At 43.0% G+C, this 20169-nt stretch overlaps 1 pseudogene; it reads right to left on the bottom strand.

Moving 5' to 3' along the window:
- The window catches only part of LOC130868815 (transmembrane protein 132B-like), a 103750-nt pseudogene that overhangs the window by 25360 nt on the left and 58221 nt on the right, over window positions 1–20169 (bottom strand).

Here is a 20169-nt window from a genome sequence, read left to right as displayed (position 1 = left end):
GAGTGTCTACAGGCCTGGCAGGCCTGAAGGTCTCCTGCAAGGGAGTGCAGGGCACCTTCAGCTTCTGCTGCAGGGTCTTCTTTGTTCCACACGACCCCGCCCTCCCCCGAAGTTCGCCCTTTTGTCTACAGGGGTCCTTGGACTGCCAGGAGTCCCTGTTCCTGTGCTGAGGAGATCCATCCAGGCTGGTCCTGGGCCCAAGAACAGTTCCTGCTCTGGCACTGAAGACATCCACCCAGAGAGTCAGTCACAGCAAATATTGGACGAAGATGACAAGACTCTCCTGTATCCATTTGAAAAAAGAGATGGGCGGGTGCCAATGCAAGAATTCCTCCAACAACTCGAGTAGCACCATGACATCACCAGAATACAGGGATCACACAACAAGAAGACTTGAACACCCTACTCCAGAAGAAGTAGAGGAAATCACCTTTAAATGGAACATTATGAAAATAATAGACGACATTAAACAGGACATAAAAAACTGCCATAAAGAAATGGAGATTTTTAAAAAATACTGCAAGAACCCTGGCGGGCCTGCTGTGAGCAGCTCGTGGGGGGCCAGGAGGCAGGCGGGTCCGGGTGCCCAGTCCCAAGCATGGGGGAGGGCCCAGCCATGCAGCGCTGGGCTGGTCCCAGCAGGCTGGCGGGTGTGAGCAGGAGGCGGGAAGAAGGGACATAGGCAGACACATCATCCAGAATAGAATTGCATATTTATTACTTAAGGGGGGGAAGAAGAGAGAGTGGAGAGAGAGATAGAGAGAGAGAGAGAGAGAGAAGAGAGAAGAGAAAGGAGAGAGTCAGAGAAGGACCTGAGAGAGAGAGACACGTGCGCACCAAGAAAGACAGACAGAATCTAAGATGGCAGAAGGAGGGCAGGGATTGCGGGAGCAGGCACAACTTGTCTCTTAAAGAGACGAAAACTAGCCCTGGCTCATTGGGGCTACCAGGAGTCCCTGTGTAGGTGCTGAAAAGTTCCATCTGGAAGGGTGAGTGTGTGCTATCCTGGGGCAGACTGTCCCAGTAGAGAGCACAAACGCCCCTCCCCCAGCTCCTGCTGCAGGGCTTTCTTACCTACAAATGCGCCCCCACCCCCACCGCCAAGCCGGCCTTGTCTGCAAGGTCCTTAGCTGTGGAACAGCTTCCTGCCGCTTCACTAAGGCTACCAACCCGGAGCAGTTAGTGCCTGACTAGAGGGCAGGCCTCAAGGCCCCCGACAGGAAACACGGGCCCCAGCTGCTGGGGCTGCAGTATCTGCTGCGCTCTCGTGGAACCTCTCTGCCTGCCCCCTTCTTCTCTTGGTCCCTGGCTCATTGGGGCTACCAGGAGTCCCTGTGTAGGTGCTGAGAAGTTCCATCTGGACTGGTGAGTGTGTGCTATCCTGGGACAGACTGTCCCAGTAGAGAGCACATATGCCCCTCCCCCAGCTCCTGCTGCAGCTCTGCCTGCGCCCTACTTCCCTTGATCCCTGGCTCATTGGGGCTACCAGGAGTCCCTGTGTAGGTGCTGAGAAGCTCCATCTGGACTGGTGAGTGTGTGCTATCCTGGGGCGGACTGTTCTGGTAGAGAGCACAAACCCCCCTACACTAAGGCTACCCAACCAGAGCAGTGAGTGCCTACCTAGCGGGCAGGCCTCAACAACCCCCGAAAGGGAGCTTAGGCACCTCCAGCTTATACTGCAGTGTCGCCAGTGTTCTACTAGACCCCGCCCTACCCCCTGCATTTGCCCTTCTTTCCACGGGTAATTGGAATACCAGGCATCCCTGTTTTGGTGTTGAGGAGTTCATCTGGAGGGAACGGTTCCTGCGCCTACACTGAGGAGATACACCCAGAGAGTTAGTCACAGCAAAGAATGGTCCAAGACACCAGGCCTCTCCTGGCTCCATTTGAAGGAAGGGATGGGCAGGCGCCAATGCAAGAATTCCCCCAACAACTTGAAAGGCAACGTGACATCACCAGAATCCAGGAATCCCGAAATAAAAAGTGTACACCAAATCCAGAAGAATTAGAAGAATTCGACTCAAAAGTGAATTATATGAAATAATAGAGGACCTTAAACAGCAGGTGAAAAACTGCCATAATCAATTAGAGATTACAAACAAAGAGGTAGAAGAAATGAATAAATCTCTCAAAGATACCCAAGAAAACCAAGAGAAACAAGAAAAAGTAATCAAACAGGTAAGGGAAACGGTTCAAGACTTGAAGAAAGAAGTGGAAGTAATAAAGAAAACACAAACCAATGCAAGGATGGAGATGGAAAATTTGGATAAATGAACAGGAACTACAGAGACAAGTACCACCAACAGATTACAAGAGATAGAAGAAAGAATCTCAGACATTGAAGATACCATGGAGAAAATAAACACTCTGATCAAAGAAAACAGCATAACCAACAAATTCTCAACACAAAACATTCAGGAAATCTGGGACACAATGAAAAGACCAAACCTAAGAATAATAGGGATAGAAGAAGGAGAAGAAGTATAGCTCAATGGTCCAGAAAATATATTTAATAAAATTATAGAAGAAAACTTTTCCAACCTTAAGAAAGATATTCCTTTGAAGGTCCAAGAAGCATACAGAACACCGAATCGACTAGATCAAAAAAAAAACATCTCCTTGTGATATAATAATCAAACACAAAACATACAGAATAAAGAAAGAATATTAAGAGCTGCAAAGGAAAAAGGTCAAGTTACCTATATAGGTAAACCAATCAGACTTACACCTGATTTCTCTATGGAAACCATGAAAGCCAGAAGGTCCTGGATAGATGTACTGCAGAAACTAAGAGACCGTGGATGCAAGCCCAGACTACTTTTCCCAGCCAAGCTTTCGTTCACTATAAATGGAGAAAACAAAATTTTCCAGGATAAAAACAAATTTAAACAATACGTAGCCACAAATCCAGCCTTACAGAAAGTAATAGAAGGAAAATCACAAATCAAGGAGTCCAACAATGCCCACAATAACTCAGACATTTAATGACCCTTCACCAGCACAACTTGAAGAAGGGAAACACACAAACTCTACTACAGAAAGAAAGAAAGAAAGAAAGAAAGAAAGAAAGAAAGAAAGAAAGAAAGAAAGAAAGGAAAAATGACCGGAGTTAACAACCACTGGTCATTAATATTACTTAATATCAATGGACTCAACTCACCTATAAAGGGACAGTCTAAGAGATTGGATATGAAAACAGGATCCAACATTCTGCTGTTTGCAAGAAACACACCTCAACCACAAAGAAAGACATTTACTCAGAGTAAAGGGCTGGGAAAAGGTTTATCAAGCAAACGGACCTAAGAAACAAGCAGGTGTGGCCATACTAATTTCTAGTTGAAGTTGTCTTCAAACTAAAATCAATCAAAAGAGATGGAGAGGGACATTTTTTACTCATAACAGGAACAATTCTCCAGGATGAAGTCTCAATCCTGAATATATATGCCCATAATATAAAAGCACCCACTTATGTAAAAGAAATGTTACTAAAACTCAAGGCACTCATCAAACCACACACACTAAAGTAGGAGATTTCAACACTCCTCTCTCACCAATGGACAGGTCAATCAGACAGAAACCTAACAGAGCAATAAGAGGATTAAGGGAGGTAATGAATCAAATGGACTTAACAGACATCTATAAAACATTCCACTCAAATAGGAAAGAATATACCTTCTTCTCTGCAGCTCATGGAACATTCTCAAAAACAGACCACATACTCGGTAACAAAGCAAACTTACACAGCTACAAAAAATATCGGTAACCACCTGTGTCTTATCAGATCACCATGGATTAAAGTTAGAATTCAACAACAATGCTATCCCCAGAAAGCCTATGAACTCATGGAAACTGGACAGTCAACTACTGAACCACACCTCGATAAAGGAAAAAATAAAGAAAGAAATTAAAGTCTTTCTTGAATTCAATGAAAATGAAGACTCAACATACTCAAACCTATGGGACACTATGAAAGCAGTGCTAAGAGGAAAGTTCATAGCATTAAGTGCCCACTTAAAGAAAACAGAGAAAGCATACATTGGAGACTTTACAGCCCACCTGAAAGCTTTAGAAAAAAAAAGTAGACTCACCTAGGAGAAGTAGAAGACTCGAAATAATCAAATTGAGGGTCAAAATCAACAAAATAGAAACACAGAAAACAATCCAAAGAATCAATGAAACAAAAAGCTGGTTCTTGGACAAAATCAACAAAATTGATAAACCCCTATACAAACTAATCAAATGGCAGAGAGAATACGCAAATTACAAAATCAGAAATGAAAAGGGGGACATAACCACAGACACAGAGGAAATTCAGAGAATCATTAGATCTTACTATAAAAACCTGTATGCCACAAAATTGGAAAATGTAAAAAAAATGGACACTTTTTTAGATAAGTACCATATACCAAAGTTAAACCAGGACCAGGTGAACGATCTAAATAGACCTGTTAGTCGTGAAGAATTAGAAGTTGTTATAAAAAGTCTCCCCACCAAAAAAAGCCTAGGTCCAGATGGCTTCAATGCAGAATTCTACCAGAACTTCCAAGAAGACCTAATACCTATATTCCTTATTGTATTTCACAATATAGAAACAGAGAAGTCATTGCCAAATTCCTTTTATGAAGCTGCAGTTACTCTGATACCAAAACCACACAAAGAAACAACCAAGAAAGAGAATTACAGGCCAATCTCACTCATGAACATCGAAACGAAAATACTCAATAAAATACTGGCAAACAGTATCCAAGAACACATTAGAAAAATTATCCATGATGATCAAGTAGGCTTCATCCCAGAGATGCAGGGCTGGTTCTACATATGAAAATCTATCAATGTAATCCATCATATAAATAAACTGAAAGAAAAAAAAACATATGATCATTTCATTAGATGCTGAAAAAGCATTTGACAAAATTCAACATCCCTTTATGATAAAGGTCTTAGAGAGATTAGGAATACAAGGGTCGTACCTAAGTATAATGAAAGCTATTTATAGCAAGCCGACAGCTAACATCAAATTAAATGGAGAGAAACTCAAAGCTATTCCACTAAAATCAGGAATATGACAAGGTTGTCCACTCTCTCCATACCTCTTTAATATAGTGCTTGAAATTCTAGCAATAGCAATAAGACCACATAAAGGGATCAAAGGGATTTAAATTGGAAATGAAGAAGTTAAACTTTCATTATTTGCAGACGATATGATAGTGTACATAAGCGACCCCAAAAACTCCAGCTAAGAACTCCTTCAGCTGATAAACACCTTTAGTATCGTTGCAGGATACAAGATCAATTCCAAAAAATCAGTTGCCCTCCTATACACAAAGGATAAGGAAGCAAAGATGGAAATCAGAGAAGCATCACCCTTCACGATAGCCACAAATAGCATAAAATATCTTGGGGTAACTCTAACCAAGGAAATGAAGGATCTATTTGACAAGAACTTTAAGTCTATGAAGAAAGAAATTAAAGAGGATACCAGAAAATGGAAGGATCTCCCTTGCTCTTGGATTCGGAGGATCAACATAGTAAAAATGGCAATTCTACCAAGGGCAATTTATAGATTCAATGCAATCCCAATTAAAATCCCATCAAAATTCTTCACAGATCTTGAGAGGACAATAATCAACTTTATATGGAGAAACAAAAAACCGAGGATAGCCAAAACATTCTTCTATAATAAAGGATCTTCTGGAAGCATTACCAACCCTGACCTCAAACTCTATTACAGAGCCTCAGTATTGAAAACAGCTTGGTATTGGCATAAAAACAGAGAAGTCGATCAATGGAACCGAGTAGAAGACCCTGATTTTAACCCACAAACATATGAACATGTAATTTTTGATAAAGGAGCTAAAAGTATTCAATAGAAAAAAGAGAGCATCTTCAACAAATGGTGCTGGCAGAACTGGTTGTCAACATGTAGAAGAATGAAAATAGATCCATATCTATCACCATGCAAAAAACTCAAGTCCAAATGGATTAAAGACCTCAATATTAATCTGAACACACTGAATCTGACAGAAGAAAAAGTGGGAAGTACTCTACAACATATGGGTACAGGAGATCACTTCCTACGTTTATCCCCAGCAGCACAGACATTAAGGACAACATTGAATAAATGGGACCTCCTGAAACTGAGTGGCTTCTGCAAAGCAAAGGACACTGTCACTAAGACAAAAAGGCAACCCACTGACTGGGAGAAGATCTTCACCAACCCTGCATCAGACAAAGGTCTGATCTCCAAAATATATAAAGAACTCAAGAAACTAGACTTTAAAATGCTAATCAACCCAATAAAAAATTGGGCACTGAACTGAACAGAGAATTCTCTACAGAAGAAATTCAAATGGCCAAAAGACACTTAAGGTCATGCTCAACCTCCTTAGCGATAAGGGAAATGCAAATTAAAACAACTTTGAGATAGCATCTTACACCTGTCAGAATGGCTAAAATCAAAAACACCAATGATAGCCTTTGCTGGAGAGGTTGTGGAGAAAGGGGTACACTCATTAATTGCTGGTGGGAATGCAAACTTGTGTAACCACTTTGGAAATCAGTGTGGCGATTTCTCAGGAAATTTGGGATCAACCTACCCCAAGATCCAATAATACCAATATTGGGAATATACCAAAGAGATGCCCCATCAAATGACAAAAGTATATGTTCAACTATGTTCATAGCAGCATTGTTTGTAATAGCCAAAACCTGGAAACAACCTAGATGCCCTTCAATGGAGGAATGGATGAAGAAAGTGTGGAATATAACACATTAGAGTACTACTCAGCGGTAAAAAACAATGACTTCTTGAATTTTGCGTGCAAATGGATGGAAATAGAAAACACTATCCTGAGTGAGTTATCCCAGACCCAAAAAGAGGAACATGGGATGTACTCACTCATAATCGGATTCTAGCCATAATTAAAGGACATTGAGCATATAATTTGTGATCCTAGAGATGCTAAATAAGAAAGTGAACCCAAAGAAAATCGTATAGTCATCCGCCTGGAGAGGGGAAGTAGGCAAGATTTCAGGGCAAAAACTGGGAACTTGCGGGTGAGGTGGCATGGGGCTAAGGGGAAATGGGATGAGAAACATGAGAAGGGGAGGATGGGAGGAGCTCGGAGGATTTGGATGGTTGGGATATAGGAAGGATGGATACGGGAGCAGCGAAGTATATATCCTAACTAAGGGAGCCATCTTAGGGTTGGCAAGAGACTTCACTCTAGAGGGCTTCGCAGGTGTCCAGGGAGATGTCCCCAGCTGGTACCTTAGGCAACTGAGGAGAGAGAACCTGAAATGATCCTATCTTAAACTGATGAATATCTTGCATATCACCTTAGAACCTTCATCTGGCGATGGATCGAGATAGAGACAGAGACTCAATTTGGAGCAACGGTCTGAGCTCTTAAGGCCCAAATGAGGAGCAGAAGGAGGGAGAACATGAGCAAGGAAATCAGGACCACGAGGGATGCACCCACCCACTGTTACAGTGGAAGTGATTTATTGATGTCCCCAGCTAGTTTTCTGGGAAGTAGAGAAATGGGTACCTGAACTGGCCTTATCTCATAGCCACACTGATGAGTATCTTGCACATCACCATAGAAACTTCATCTGGCAATGGATGGAAAGAGAGACTTGACCCACATTGGAGCACTGGACTGAGCTCTTTAATGTCCAAATGAAGAGCAGAAGGAGGGAGAACATGAACAAGGAAGTCAGGACCGTGAGGGGTGCGTCCCCATTGAGACAGTGGGGCTGATGTAATGGGAGTTATTTGTAGGAAGTAGTCTCCTGTGCCCATGTGTTTTAGACTACTTCCCACTTTCTCTTCTATCAGGTTCAATGTGTTCAGATTAATATTGAGGTCTTCAATCCATTTGGACTTTAATTTTGTGCATGGTGATAGATATGTATCTATTTTCATTCTTCTACAGGTTGACATCCAGTTATGCCAGCACCATTATTGAAGATGCTTTCTTTCTTCCATTGTATACTCTTAGCTCCTTTGTCAAAACTAAGGTGTTAATAGGTTTGTGGGTTAATATCGGGTCGTCTATTTGATTCCATTGGTCGACCTCTCTGTTTTTATGCCAATACCAAGCTGTTTTCAATAATGTAGCTATGTAATAGAGTTTGATGTCAGGGATGGTAATGCCTCCACAAGTTCCTTTATTGTATAAAATTGTTTTGGCTATCCAGGATTTTTGTCTTTCCATATAAAGTTGAGTATTGTTCTCTCAAGGTCTGTGCAGAATTTTGTTGAGATTTTAATGGGGATTGCATTGAATTTATAGATTGCTTTTGGTAGAAGTGCCACTTTTTCTTTGTTGATTCCACCCATCCAAGAGCTAGGGAGGTCCTTCCATTTTCTGGTATCCTCTTCAATTTCTTTCTTCAAAGATTTAAAGTTTTTGTCAAATAGATCTTTCACTTCTTTGGTTAGAGTTTACCCAAGATATTTTATGCTATTTGTGGCTATTGCTAAAGGTGAAGTTTCTCCTTTTCTGCTTCTCTATCATTTGTGTTTAGGAGGCCAACTGATTTTTATGAGTTGATTTTGTAACCTGTCACGTCACTGAAGTTATTTGTCAGCATTAGGGGTTCTTTGGTAGAGTTTTTGGGGTCACTAATGTACACTATCAAATCATCTGCAAATAATTAAAGTTTAACTTCTTCCTTTCCAATTTGAATCTCCTTGATTTCCTTACGTTGTCTTATTGCTATTGCTAGAACTTCAAGAACTATGTTGAAGAGATATGGTGAGAGTGGACAGCCTTGTCTTATCCCCAGTTTTAGTGTAATGGCTTCGAGTTTCTCTCCATTTAATTTGATATTAGCTGTTGGCTTGCTATATGTTGCATTTATTGTAATTAGGTATGATCCTTGATCACTAACCTCTCCAATACTTTTATCATAAAGATGTGTTGAATTTTGTCAAATGCTTTTTCAGTTTCTAATGAAATGATCAAATGGTTTTTTTCTTTCAGTTTATTTATATGATGGTTTACATCGATAGATTTGCATATGTTGAACCAGCTCTGCATCTCTGGGATGAAGCCTACTTGGTCATAATGGATAATTTTTTTAATGTGTTCTTGGATTCTGTTTGCCAGAATTTTATTGAGAATTTTTGCATCAATGTTCATGAGTGAGATTGGTCTGTAATTTTCTTTCTTGGTTTGGTCTTCGTGTGGTTTGAAATCAGGATGATTTCAAAGAGTTTGGCAATGACTCTTCTGATACTCTTATGTGAAACACATTAAGGAGCATAGGTATCAGCTCTTCTTGGACGTTCTGATAAAATTCTGCATTAAAACCATCTTGTCCTGGGTTTGTTTTTGTTGGGAAGTGTTTTTTTTTTCTCATTTTTTTTTATTCTTTTTGAATTAAAATTTCCAACTGCTCCCCGTTTCCCATTTCCCTCCCCCTCCTCCAACATATTGCCCCCTCCCCCCACTCCCCTCCCTCTATCCCCACTCCACTTCTCCTCCCCCCAGTTCACTCCCCCTCCCTCTCTATACTGAAGAGCAGTCCAAATTCCCTGCTCTACAGGAAGACCAAGGTCCTCCCACTTCTATCTAGGTCCAGGAAGGTGAGCATCCAAACAGGCTATGCTCCCACAAAGCCAGTTCATGTATTAGGATCGACCTAGTGCCATTGTCCTTGGCTTCTCATCAGCCTTCATTGTCTGCCTTGTTCAGAGAGTCCAGTTTCAACCCATGCTTATTCAGTCCCAGTCCAGCTGGCCTTGGAGAGCTCCCAATAGATCAGTTCCACTGTCACAGTGGGTGGGTGCACGCCTCGTGGTCCTGATTTCCTTGCTCATGTTCTCTCTCCTTCTGCTCCTCATTTGGACCTTAAGAGCTCAGACGGTTGCTCCAAATTGGGTCTCTGTCTCTCTCTCGATCCATTGCCAGATGAAAGTTCCTGTGCCATTCTCCTTGGCCTCTCGTCAGCTCTCATTGTCCACCACATTCAGAGAGTCCGGTTTTATCCCATGTTTTTTCCAGTAGCAGTCCAGCTGGCCTTGGTGAGCTCCCAATAGATCGGCGCCCCTGTCTCAGTGGTTGGGTGCACCCCTCATGGTCCTGACTTCCTTGTTCATGTTCTCTCTCCTTCTGCTCCTCATTATAACCTTGGGAGCTCAGTCCGGTGCTCCAGTGTGGGTCTCTGGCTCTATCTCCATCCATCGCTAGATGAAGGTTCTATGGCGATATGCAAGATATTCATCAGTATGATTATAGGATAGGTTCATTTCAGGTTCCCTATCCTCAGGTGCCCCAGTGAACTAACTGGGGACATTGCCCTGGGCATCTGGTAGCCATTCCAGGTTCAAGTCTCTTGCCAACCCTTAGGTGGCTCCCTTAACTAAGGTATGAGTTTCCCTGCTCCCGAATCCAACCTTCCTTTGACCCCAATCACCCGATTCCCCCAGTTCCCCTCATCCTCTCCTTCACACTTTTCTCTCCCCATCACCCCTCATCCCCATCCCACCACACCCCCCAAGATTCCAATTTTTTGCCCATCAATCTTGTCTATTTCCCATAGCTGGGAGGATAACTATATGTTTTTCCTTGGGTTTACCCTCTTGTTAAGCTTCTTTAGGATCACAAATTATAGACTCAGTGGCCCCTATCCATGGCTAGAAACCAATTATGAGTGAGTACATCTCATGATCTTCTTTTTGGGTCTGGGTTACCTCACTCAGGATCGTATTTTCTATTTCCATCCATTTGCATGCAAAATTCAAGGAGTCATTGTTTTTTGCTGCAGAGTAGTACTCTAATGTATATATATTCCACACTTTCTTCATCCATTCTTCTATTGCAGGGCATCTAGGTTGCTTCCAGGTTCTGGCTATTACAAATAATGCTGCTATGAACATAGTTGGACAAATGCTTTTGTCATATGATAGGGCATCTCTTGGGTATATTCCCAAGAGTGCTACTGCTGGGTCCAGGGGTAGGTTGATCCCAATTTTTCTGAGAAACCACCACACTGATTTCCAAAATGGTTGCATTAGTTTGCAGTCCCACCAGCAATGGATGAGGGTACCCCTTTCTCCACAACCTCTCCAGCAAAGGCTATCCTTGGTTTTTTTGATTTTAGCCATTCTGACAGGTGTAAGATGATATCTCAAAGTTGTTTTGATTTGCATTTCTCTGATCGCTAAGGAGGTTGAGCATGACCTTAAGTGTCTTTTGGCCATTTGAACTTCTTCTGTTGAGAATTCTCTGTTCAGTTCAGTGCCCCATTTTTTAATTGGGTTAATTATCCTTTTAAAGTCTAGTTTCTTGAGTTCTTTATATATTTTGGAGATCAGACCTTTTTCTGTAGCGTGGTTGGTGAAGATCTTCTCCCAGTCAGTAGGCTGCCTTTTTGTCTTAATGACAGTGTCCTTTGCTTTACAGAAGCTTCTCAGTTTCAGGAGGTCCCATTTATTCAATGTTGCCCTTAATGTCTGTGCTGCTGGGGTTATACATAGGAAGCGATCTCCTGTGCCCATATGTTGTAGGGTACTTCCCATTTTCTCTTCTATCAGGTTCAGTGTGTTCAGATTGATATTGAGGTCTTTGATCCATTTGGACTTGAGTTTTGTGCATGGTGACAGATATGGGTCTATTTTCATTCTTCTACAGGTTGACTTCCAATTGTGCTAGCACCATTTGTTGAAGATGCTTTCTTTCTTCCAATGTATACTTTTAGCTCCTTTATCGAAAATCAGTTGTTCATAGGTTTGTGGGTTAAAATCCGGGTCTTCTATACGATTCCATTGGTCGACTGCTCTGTTTTTATGCCAGTACCACGCTGTTTTCATTACTGTAGCTCTGTAATAGAGTTTGAGGTCAGGGATGGTAATGCCTCCAGAAGTTCCTCTATTGTATAAGATGGTTTTGGCTATCCTGGGTTTTTTGTTTTTCCATATAAAGTTGATTATTGTCCTTTCAAGATCTGTGAAGAATTTTGATGAGATTTTAATGGGGATTGCATTGAATCTATAAATTGCCCTTGGTAGAATTGCCATTTTTACTATGTTGATCCTCCCAATCCAGGAGCAAGGGAGATCCTTCCATTTTCTGGTATCCTCTTCAATTTCTTTCTTCAATGCCTTAAAGTTCTTGTCAAATAGATCTTTCACTTCCTTGGTTAGAGTTACCCCAAGATAGTTTATGCTTTTTGTGGCTATCGTGAAAGGTGATGATTCTCTTATTTCCCTCTCTGCTTCCATATCCTTTGTGTATAAGAGGGCGACTGATTTTTTGGAGTTGATCTTGTATCCTGCCACATTACTAAAGGCGTTAATCAGCTGTAGGAGTTCTTTGGTGGAGTTTTTGGGGTCGCTCATGTACACTATCTTATCATCTGCAAATAATGCAAGTTTAACTTCTTCCTTTCCAATTTGAATCCCCTTTATCCCCTTATATTGTCTTATTGCTATTGCTAAAACGTCGAGAACTATATTGAAGAGGTATGGAGAGAGTGGACAGCCTTGGCGTGTTCCTGATTTTAGTGGGATGGCTTTAAGTTTCTCTCCATTTAATTTGATATTAGCTGTCGGCTTGCTGTATATAGTTTTAATTAAATTTAGGTATGACCATTGTATCCCTAATCTCTCCAAGACTTTTATCATAAATGGATGTTGAATTTTGTCAAATGCTTTTTCAGCGTCTAATGAAACTATCATATGGTTTTTTTCTTTCAGTTTATTTATATGAAGGATTACATTCATAGTTTTGCGTATGTTAAACCAGCCCTGCACCTCTGGTATGAAGCCTTCTTGATCATAATGGATAATTTTTCTAATGTGTTCTTGGATTCGGTTTGCCAGAATTTTGTTGAGGATTTTTGCGTCGATGTTCATGAGTGAGATTGGCCTGTAATTTTCTTTCTTGGTTGGGTCTTTGTGTGGTTTTTGTATCAGAGTTACTGTAGATTCATAAAAGCAATTTGGCAATGACTCTTCTGTTTCTATATTGTGAAATACCATAAGGAGTATAGGCATTAGGTCTTCTTGGAAGTTCTGGTAGAATTCCGCATTGAAACCATCTGGTCCTGGACTTTTTTTGGAAGGTAGGTTTTTGATAACCACTTCTAATTCTTCACGACTAACAGGTCTATTTAGGTTGTTCACCTGGTCCTGGTTTAACTTTGGTATATGGTATTTATCTAAAAAAGTGTCCATTTCTTTTACATTTTCCAGTTTTGTGGCATACAGGCTTTTGTAGTAAGATCTAATGATTCTCTGAATTTCCTCTGTGTCTGTGGTTATGTCTCCCTTTTCATTTGTGATATTATTAATTTGCAAATTTTCTCTTTGCCGTTTGATTAGTTTGGATAGGGGTTTAACAATCTTGTTGATTTTCTCCAGGAAGCTGATTTGTGATTTATTGATTCTTTCAATTGTTTTCTGTGTTTCTATTTTGTTGATTTCAGCCCTCATTTTGATTATTTCCAGTCTTCTACCCCTTCTAGGTGAGTCTGCCTCCTTTTTTTTTCTAGAGCTTTCAGGTGGGCTGTTAAGTCTCCAATGTGTGCTTTCTCTGTTTTTTTTAAGTGTGCAGTTAGTGCCCTGAACTTTCCTCTCAGGACTGTTTTCATAGTGTCCCATAGGTTTGAGTATGTTGTTTCTTTATTTTCATTGTCTTCAAGGAAGACTTTAATTTCTTTCTTTATTTCTTCCTTAATCCAGGTATGGTTCAGTAGTTGACTATTCTGTTTCCATGAGTTTGTAGGCTTTCTGGGGGTAGCATTGTTGCTGAATTCTAGCCTTAAACCATGGTGATCTGATAAGATAAAGGTGGTTATTAATATTTTTTTGTAACTGTGAATGTTTGCTTTGTTACCGAGTATGTGGTCGATTTTTGAGAAGGTCCATGAGTGCAGAGAAGAACGTATATTCTTTCCTATTTGGGTGGAATATTCTATAGATGTCTGTTAAGTCTATTTGATTCATTACCTCCATTAATTCTCTTATTTCTCTGTTAGGTTTCTGTCTAATTGACCTGTCCATTGGTGAGAGAGGAGTATTAAAGTCTCCTACTATTAATGTGTGCGGTTTGATGGCTGCCTTGAGTTTTAACAATGTTTCTTTTATGTACGTGTGTGCTTTTATATTAGGGGCATAGATATTCAGGATTGAGATTTCATCCTGATGAATTGTTCCTGTTATGAGTAGAAAATGTCCCGCTCCATCTCTTCTGATTGATTTAAGTTTGAAGTCAACTTTGTTAGAAATTAGTATGGCCACACCTGCTTGTTTCCTAGGTCCATTTACTTGATAAGCCTTATCCCAGCCCTTTACTCTGAGTAGGTGCCTGTCTTTGTGGTTGAGGTGTGTTTCTTGCAAACAGCAGAATGTTGGATCCTGTTTTTGTATCCAATGTCTTAGCCTGTGCCTTTTTATAGGTGAGTTGAGTCCATTGACATTAAGTGATATTAATGACCAGTGGTTGTTAACTCCGGTCATATTTTTTAGTAGTAGATTTTGTGTGTTTCCCTTCTTTGAGATGTGCTGGTAAAGGGTCTCTAGATGTCTGAGTTACTGTGGTCATTGTTGGACTCCTTGATTAGTGATTTTCCTTCTATTACTTTCTGTAAGGCTGGATTTGTGGTTACATATTGTTTAAATTTGTTTTTATCCTGGAAAATTTGTTTTCTCCATTTATAGTGAACGAAAGCTTGGCTGGGTATAGTAGTCTGGCTTTGCATCCATGGTCCCTTAGTTTCTGCAGTACATCTATCCAGGACCTTCTGGCTTTCATGGTTTCCATAGAGAACTCAGGTGTAAGTCTGATAGGTTTACCTTTATAAGTAACTTGGCCTTTTTCCTTTGATGCTCTTAGTATTCTTTCTTTATTCTGTATGCTTTGTGTTTTGATTATTATATGGCGAGAGGATGTTTTTTTTTGATCCTGCCTACTCGGTCATCTGTACGCTTCTTGATCCTTCATAGGTATATAATTCTTTAGGTTGGGAAAGTTTTCTTCTATAATTTTATTAAATATATTTTCTGGACCGTTGAGTTGAGCTTCTTCTCCTTCTTCTATTCCTATTATTCTTAGGTTTGGTCTTTTTATTGTGTCCCATATTTCCTGAATGTTTTGTGATGAGAATTTGTTGGCCTTGCTGTTTTCTTTGATCAGCGTGTTTATTTTCTCTATGGTATCTTCAGAATCTGAGATTCTTTCTTCTATCTCTTGTATTCTGTTGGTTATGCTTGTTTCTGTAGTCTCTATTCGTTTACCTTGATTTTCCCTGTCCAGGTGGCCTTCTGTTTGTGTTTTCTTCTTTGCCTCCAATTCAGTTTTTAAGTCTTGAACTGTTTCCATTATCTGTTTGATTGTTTTTCCTTGGTTTCCTAGGGTATCATTCACTGATTTACTCAATTCTTCAAACTTTCTGTTATACTTCTCATCCATTTCTATAAGGGCATTTTTTCATGCTGTTTAAGGGCGTCAATCACTTTCATAAAGTCAATTTTATCTACTTCTTCATGATTAAGGTGTTCATGGCCTCCAGTTGTGAGGTCGCTGGGTTCTGGTGGTTTCATATAGTTTTTCAGATTGTTGGGTGAATTCTTGCATTGGCGCCTGCCCCTCTCTTTCTCCGAATGCTCCCCTATGGATCTTCTTTTACCGGATCAGGTCTCCTTGCCTACTGATGTACCTTACCAGTGATGGCACTCTGCATTGACAGCTCTCCTGGTGCTCCAGTGATGTCTCTCCTGGTACCAACATCAGATCTCCGTGCCCAATGACGGCTCTCCTGGTACCCAGATTAGCTCTCCCACTGATGGCTCTCCTGGTGCCGAGGTCAGATCACCGTGCAGGTTGGGTAGTTTGCAAACAAAGCCCTTACCTTGCTTGTTGCAGGCAGGCCAGTGAACCAAAGGAAGTCTCGCCTGCCTACTTGCCCTGAGGATATTCCCCCAGCACCAGACAGACTGAGCTGCATGGTGTTATGTGCCCAAAGAGGAAAGGGGGCAGAAGGAAGAAGGGTTCTGGATGCAAGATGGGTGGGACAAGAAGAGAGAGGCAGTATGCAGGGTGTAGAGCCCCTGCAGGGAGCCCAGGGAGTATAGGGTGGGGGATGAGGAACTTCAGAGTTCCCTGTCCAGGGCTGCTTCCGCTGCCGCCAGTCACAAACTCACCCCACTGCTGTCTCTCCTGGTGCCTAGAGCAGATCTCCGTGCAGGTTGGGTAGTTTGTAAACAAAGCCCTTACCTTGCTTGTTGCAGGCAGGCCAGTGAAACAAAGGAAGTCTTGCCTGCCTACTGGCCCTGAGGATTTGCCCCCAGCACCAGACAGACTGAGCTGGATGGTGTTATGTGCCCAAAGAGGAAAGGGGGCAGAAGGAAGAAGGTTTCTGGATGCAAGCTGGGTGGGACAAGAAGAGAGAGGCAGTATGCAGGGTGTACCCCGCAGGGAGCCCAGGGAGTATAGGGTGGGGATGAGGAACTTCAGCGTTCCCTGTCCAGGGCTGTTTCCGCCGCCGCCAGTCACAAACTCACCCCACTGCTGTATCTCCTGGTGCCTAGATCAGATCTCCGTGCAGGTTGGGTAGTTCATAAAAAAAGCACCTACCTTGGTTGGTGCAGGCAGGCCAGTGAAACAAAGGAAGTTTCGCCTGCCTACTTGCCCTGAGGATTTGCCCCCAGCGCCAGACAGACTGAGCTGGATGGTGTTATGTGCCCAAAGAGGAAAGGGGGCAGAAGGAAGAAGGGTTCTGGATGCAAGCTGGGTGGGACAAGAAGAGAGAGGCAGTATGCAGGGTGTAGAGCCCCTGCAGGGAGCCCAGGGAGTATAGGATGCGGGATGAGGAACTTCAGCTTTCCCTGTCCAGGGCTGCTTCCGCCGCCGCCAGTCACAAACTCACCCCGCTGCTGTCTCTCCTGGTGCCGAGATCAGATCTCCGTGCAGGTTGGGTAGTTCGTAAACAAAGCCCTTACCTTGCTTGTTGCAGGCAGGCCAGTGAAACAAAGGAAGTCTCGCCTGCCTACTTGCCCTGAGGATTTGCCCCCAGCACCAGACAGACTGAGCTGGATGGTGTTATGTGCCCAAAGAGGAAAGGGGGCAGAAGGAAGAAGGGTTCTGGATGCAAGCTGGGTGGGACAAGAAGAGAGAGGCAGTATGCAGGGTGTACCCCGCAGGGAGCCCAGGGAGTATAGGGTGGGGATGAGGAACTTCAGCGTTCCCTGTCCAGGGCTGTTTCCGCCGCCGCCAGTCACAAACTCACCCCACTGCTGTATCTCCTGGTGCCTAGATCAGATCTCCGTGCAGGTTGGGTAGTTCATAAAAAAAGCACCTACCTTGGTTGGTGCAGGCAGGCCAGTGAAACAAAGGAAGTTTCGCCTGCCTACTTGCCCTGAGGATTTGCCCCCAGCGCCAGACAGACTGAGCTGGATGGTGTTATGTGCCCAAAGAGGAAAGGGGGCAGAAGGAAGAAGGGTTCTGGATGCAAGCTGGGTGGGACAAGAAGAGAGAGGCAGTATGCAGGGTGTAGAGCCCCTGCAGGGAGCCCAGGGAGTATAGGATGCGGGATGAGGAACTTCAGCTTTCCCTGTCCAGGGCTGCTTCCGCCGCCGCCAGTCACAAACTCACCCCGCTGCTGTCTCTCCTGGTGCCGAGATCAGATCTCCGTGCAGGTTGGGTAGTTCGTAAACAAAGCCCTTACCTTGCTTGTTGCAGGCAGGCCAGTGAAACAAAGGAAGTCTCGCCTGCCTACTTGCCCTGAGGATTTGCCCCCAGCACCAGACAGACTGAGCTGGATGGTGTTATGTGCCCAAAGAGGAAAGGGGGCAGAAGGAAGAAGGGTTCTGGATCTGTTGGGAAGTTTTTATAACAGCTTCTATTTCCTCACAATTTATAGGTCGGAAGAAGATATCTCAATTAAAGCAACCATTGTTGGGTTGGCAAGAGGCTTTGCTCTAGAGGGGTTCCCAGGAGTCCACAGGTATAACCCCAGCTAAGACCCTGGGCAGTGGAGGATAGTGTGGCTGCACTGGCCTTGTCCCATAGTCACACTGATCACTATCTTGAATATCACCATAGAGCCTTCATCCAGCAACAAATGGAGATAGAGACAGAGATCCACATTGGAGCACTGGACTGAGCTCCCAAGGTTCAGTTGAAGAGAAGAAGGAGGGAGAATATAAGCAAGGAAGTCAGGATTATGAGTTCCTCCTGATCTAATGGGAGCTCACCAAATCCAACTGGACTGGGACTGAAGAAGCATGTGATCAAACTGTACTTTCTGAATGTGGCTGACAATTGGGGCCAACTGAGATGCCAATGTGAAGGGCACTGGGATTTACTTCTACAGCATGTACTGGCTTTTCGTGATCCTAGTCTATCTGGAAGCATACAATCGATTAGAAGCCAGGATGGAGGAGGGAGGGTCTTGGACTTCCCACAGGGCCGTGTTCCCTGCCCTCTCCTAGGACAGGAGGTCATGAAGGGTAGTGAGAGGGAAATTTGAAGAGCGGAGGAAGTGAAAATTTAGAATGGTATTATCCACAAAGCAATAATAAATAAATAAATGAATAAAACATAAAGAAAACAAGAAAGAAAAGGAAAATAAAATAATATGATCCCAAACAAAAGAAGATAAACATTTTGAATGAAATCAACCCAACCCAAACAGTAGAGGTCAGAATAAACATCATGTATTGTGCTTTTAGAGGCATCATTAAAAGACCAGACCTGAGAAATATTATGAAGGGGGGCACTGGGACCAGGTAGTGAGTGCCTGGAGCAAGGAAGGCCTTTTGTCTGCGAACTCCCTGGCCAGCAAAGAGATCTGATCTTGGTACCAGAAGATCCATCAGTGGGGGTGAGTTCCTGACCCATGGCAGCAGCTCAGGAGACAGAGCACAGACATTCTTCAAACCCCTATACTTCCTGGTCTTCCTGCAAAGGCTATTCTACCTGGCTACTGCCTCTCTCTTCCTATCCCACCCAGCTTCCATCCAGAAAACCCTCCCTTCTTCTTCCCGTCTTTGGGCCCATAACATCCCCCAGCTCAGCCTGTTTGCGTGCTGGGGCCAGGTAGAGAGTGCAACCGGGCAAGCAGGAGTTCCTTTGTTTCAATAGCCTGCCTGCAGCAAGGTTTTCATATCCAATCTTTTATCCTGTGTCTTTTTATAGGTGAGTAGAATCCATTGATATTAAGCAATATTAATGACCAGTGATGGTTAATTCTGGATATAATTTTTATTTTTGTATTGAAAATTTCTACCTCTTCCCCCTTCTCATCCCCCACTTCCTGTCCCCCTCCCTCTCCAGTCCAATGATCAGTCAGGCTTCCTACCCTATGGGAAGTCTGAGGTCCTCCCTGCTCCCCCTAGGTCCAGGAAGGTAAGCATCCAAACACAGTAGGCTCCCACAAAGCCAGCCCATGAAGTAGGATCAAAACCCAGCACCACTGTCCTTGGCTTCTCCATCAGCCTCCACCATCATCCACATCCAGAAAGTCCAGTTTGATCACATGCTCCACCGGTTCCAGTCCAACTGGTCATGGTGATCTCCCATTACATCTGTTCCAAAGCCTCAGTGGGTGGATGGACCCCTCATGGTCCTGACTTCTTTGCTCTTCATATAGACCTTGGGAGCTCAGTCGAGTGCTCCAATGTGGGTCTCTGTCTCTATCTCCATCCATCACCAAATGGAGGTTCTATGGTGATATGCAACATAATCATCAGTGTGGCTATACGATAAGGCCATTTAGGCACCCTATCCTCTGCTGCCCAAGGAACAAGCTGTGGACATCTCTTTGGACACCTGGGAACCCCTCTGGAGAAAGGTCTCTTGCCAAAACTAAAATGGCTCCCTTAATTAAGATATCTACATCCCTGCTCCCACATCCACCCCTCCTCCATCCCAACAATCCAATTCCATCAAGCTGTCCCCATCTTCCACTTCTCCCTTCTCACTTCCCATCTCCCCTTATCCCAACCTCACCCCCCATGTTCCAAGACCTGTCCAGCAATTTTGTGCACTTCCAATATCCAGGAGAATAACTATATGCTGTTCTTTGGGTTCACCTTCTTTTCTTTTTTATTTTATTATTGAAAAAAAAAATGTTCTGCCTCCTCCCCGCCTCCCATTTTCTTCGCCATCTTCCCACCCCTCTCCCCATCCCCCCACTCCTCTTCTCCTCCCTCTCCAG

This window comes from Chionomys nivalis, chromosome Y, assembly GCF_950005125.1.
Source record: "Chionomys nivalis chromosome Y, mChiNiv1.1, whole genome shotgun sequence".
NCBI classification, from domain to species: Eukaryota; Metazoa; Chordata; class Mammalia; order Rodentia; family Cricetidae; genus Chionomys; species Chionomys nivalis.
This window is presented reverse-complemented; position numbering and strand designations above follow the sequence as displayed.